The sequence below is a fragment of the Chenopodium album genome, chromosome 16 (genome assembly GCF_948465745.1).
Source record: "Chenopodium album chromosome 16, dcCheAlbu1.1, whole genome shotgun sequence".
Lineage (NCBI taxonomy): Eukaryota > Viridiplantae > Streptophyta > Magnoliopsida > Caryophyllales > Amaranthaceae > Chenopodium > Chenopodium album.
In genome coordinates, this window is record NC_137849.1 from 29,942,033 (window position 1) to 29,946,374 (window position 4,342).

Here is a 4,342-nt window from a genome sequence, read left to right on the forward strand (position 1 = left end):
TACATATGTTGATATGTATTATTCTTGGAGGATATTACTTAGAATGTAATCAACATGATGAGTACCATCTACATCATATTATACACTTGGTGGCTCTCTTTGAACCTAACAATTATACAAACAACTGATTATACTTTTCACAAATTTATTGAATAATAAAAAAAACCATTATTACAAATTTTTGTGTTTGGTCTACATTGCATCGATCTCAAGGAACCAATTATCAATGTAGCCAACAACAAAATCACACATGTAAAAAAAAATGTATCTATATGATACTTATTTAGAGCAAAATTAAGCTCAAATTGACCAGGAACAACATATATAGATGTAAATTATGGTGTCTGGACTACATTGTCCCTTCAAGAAATGGATAGTCGGTGTATCCAACAACCGGATCAGAAATGTAAAACGTATCCCTGTGAAACTTATTTAGAGGCGAATTAAGCTCAAATCTTTTGGGCAAATCCGGATTAGCTAGAAACAAACGACCATAAGCTACAAGATCGGTGTCATTCTTCTTATAACCACCAGCGGCAATGAAAGTGCCATTGAAAGCCTTCCTCATGGGAACTAAACTATGTAGAGATTCCTTAATCTCGCCAATAGATGTCAGCCTAGGTTCAATTACGTGGAAATAAAGGATTCCAAACTTGTTCAGGGCATTAGCCATATGTAGGCTTAAAGCTTCGGGATTTGAGTCTCCTGCTTCCATAAAATCAGCAAAGGGAGTCATTCGAAACCCAACCTTACCTGCACCAATCTCCTTCACTACTGCTTCAACTACTTCCAGAGCAAATCCTACAACGGTTTTCTATAGATCCACCATAATAATCTGTTGGGTCATTTACTTGGTCTTTCATAAATTGGTATAAGGTATCCAAAAGCACCATGGATTTCAATACCATCGAAGTCTATAAAAGATTAGCTTTAGTTAGATTAGGTAATCATGAGACAAAGAAAACATAAAATCATACCTTTTACAAGAATGAAACTTTATTTCTTGCATTAGCCTTAGTAAAAATTTGAATTTCAAATGATCAAGACCTCATCAACTACCATGTTTATTTGACCATCAGTCCATCACATATGGATGATATTTCACCTTATTATGCACTGCAATATCAAAGACATCATATCATTGAAAAAGTTGTTGAAAGTAAAGTTGGACACTTAAATCTATATGCATGGACCAAAATTGAAAGCCAACATCTTATAAGGCCAAACATAAAAAAAACATAGTGAAAACAAACAAAATTATTCCAACCTACGAAACTTCTTTATGACATTGGAATGAATTTATCATCTCTAATAAAGAAAATGTGTATTATAAGTTTTAATTTAGACAACTAATATTAGGTGAAGGAAACAATGCCTTTGTGGCTTTGTGCCCAACTAATATTTTATATACATATAAAATATAACTTAATTAAAAAATGACATAAACCCTTAAGGAGCTTTTGGTATGTAAATTAGAAATAATGGAGTGGAAAGAAAATAAATAAGGAGAAAGAAACGAATCATTTAAGCGTTATCTTTTTATTTGTTTGGTTTTAAACATGGAAAGGAATCACTTAAACCTCACTCTCTTTATTTTTGAGAGGTAACAAATGGGAGGAATAAGGTAATGGTAATTGTTACCCAACCCCTTCTAACCAAACACTTGATAATGTTAATGATTGAATTGAATCCATTTTAACCCTTAAAATACTCTTACCAAACGTACTCTTAGTATATTCTTTCTCGTGCCTTATGTTCTCTCCTCCAAGACTTGCACCTTATATAAGCTTGTTAGGTTACAGAGGGTTCATCATGCACAATTGGACATTCTCAAAGCCATAAGAAAAGGCTTAAATTATATTTGACTGGCTTTGTAAGCATTTTATCATCACTTAAATAAAGGTAGACGTATAAAGATATGAATAATATTTCCTTTGTTTTTTTATTGCACCATATGAGTGATTTCATATTTGCTTATCCTATACTCCGTACATTACTTTGACTATTAATATCATTAATTACACTATTGTGAAAAGTATAAAAAGATGATATCTAAAAAATAAAATTCGAGCCGAATCTAACTAAATCCGCAAAATTATGTTTTTCATTATGGAAAAATCATAAAAGATAATGGTCAAAGAAGATTGTGTCAATAGTGTAAAAGTCTTTATGATACAATAAAATAAAAACAAAGAAAGTATTAAAGATTATAACAAGGAATTCCTTGCTAAAGATAATGATAAAATGCTACCATCTTGCATGATTAGAACACATACTCGAAGGTACAACCTCCCACGACATATTTTCAGGTTGATTGAGCGAATACTTACCAGCTTCTATGGCATTCCTAGCTGCAAGTATGTAATCATTCACCACCAAAGGTATCTCATCCGTTGTTAGTCGCCTTGGGGTTGAAAATTTTGGACCTTTAGCTGTTGGTGTTAAAGCCTTATCAGTGCAAGAGATTGGAGCGTGGCCATTTGGCTAGAAACCTAGTAACAAGAAAACTTGAGTTAGAAGAAGCTAGGGATAAATACGAAGCACAAGTGAATACTGAATAAATAGGGAAACAAAATACGAAGCACAAGTAAAGTGATCATTGCATAAACCAACCAAAAACAATCAACTTAAAGAAAATTGAATAAATATAAAATGTTCAATCAATGACAACACAACCTAAAAATGAGATAAAGTCAATAAATACTTGATGCCAAGCTACATAAGTCATTATGAGAGTAAGTAAAATGAATAGTAAAATATATTAAGTCCCTTTTCCACGATGAAAAATAAGAGAAAAATTAAAACAAAACCACATAACATGAGAAAGTTAGTTATTGTAAATTTAATCCAACTGTAGAAATTAATTATCAAATCACCTCTATATCTTTGTTTGTTATACCATTCTATCCATTTATATGCTAACAATTCTTTACAATTGAAAAAGATCAATTATATAATTGCTTGATCAATAATATAATTGCCTAATGTTTTATATTTAGCAACTTGAGATTAAAAAAAAAAAAAAAAAAAAAAATGAGTAGGGTTTAGCTATTGACCTTCATTAGAAACTCCTCCAACATGTAATAGTTGACAGAAAAATATACCGCCTTTGGCATGCACAGCATCAACAATTGGTTTACATGCTTCAACTTGCTCTTTTGTCCATATACCAGGTGTATCTGAGTACCTGCACAATAAAATAGGTTTAAAGCTTAGGGAAGAATGTTTTGATTCTTTTGTCACTAAAGAGTGTGGAGCTAAAGCTAGCGACCTAAGACATACCCTTGAGCGGTGTCAGAAACTCCAGTTGCTTCACTAATGAGCATACCACCGTTTGACGCCCGTTGGGAGTACTATAGAATTGCATGTGGTTGAGGAACATTTCCATACGACCTTTGTCGAGTCAATGGCGCTAAAACAACCCTAATAATAAAAAAATATCAACTTAATTGTCACATATAAGTATGGCAAATCTAACATCATTGTTGTATAACTATAAATTCTTCTTAATTATACAACAATGCAAACAAATTAAAATAAAAATGAATTATTAAGCTCGCCTATGAGAAAGATGGAAGTTACCCATTTGATAAGGCCGGGGTCATGACAGGGATAATTGCAGAATCTAAAGCCAATTTCTTAATTTTCTTTCTTACTTCGTATTATTATTTTCTACAACATATGATGAATCATATAAATTCACTGAAATTTATAAGGTTTATGGAGCCAATACTTTATAGGTGAGTTAATTAGTTGGTTTATTGGTAGGGCCAAAAGAACAATTGGATGGTGGCTCTAAAAATTTTTCTCTTCTACATTATTTTTGACATTAAAAACTAATGTGTGGCTCGGATGTTACACGTGATTCTTACTTTTATTAAATTTTGAGATAATATGTATTTTATTTTTATGGTGTATTTTTTTTCTTCTTTTCAAATTAGACACTGTGATTTGCAAATATATACATTTATTTACTCCCTTCGTCCCTAAATTACATTCCTTCTTTCGATTTTGGGTATTCCAAAATTACATTCCACCTTTCTATTTTTAGTAAGTTTTTTTTTTCTAAATATCCCAAATACACTCTCTTTTTTAGTTGTACTTTTAATGTATAATTAATGTATTTACATTCCACTTTTAAAGTTTGGTTGGATAATGTACTTTTTCAGCCTTTAATTTTTCAGAATCATTGTGCCAAATTACAATGAATATGATTGGTTAAAAATTTTCAATTAGGAACATGTGATTGGTTCTTTTTTTTTTTTTTTGCAAAGGATTGATGACATGTCATGAGTAATCACTAATCTATCTTTGTTTTATTCAAAAATATTATTTAATATTT

At 31.1% G+C, this 4,342-nt stretch overlaps 1 pseudogene; it reads right to left on the reverse strand.

Annotated features, from left to right (window-relative positions):
• Positions 1-249: 249 nt before the first annotated feature.
• LOC145585095 (putative 12-oxophytodienoate reductase 11) lies at positions 250-3,601 on the reverse strand (annotated as a pseudogene).
• Between the last annotated feature and the right edge of the window lie 741 nt (positions 3,602-4,342).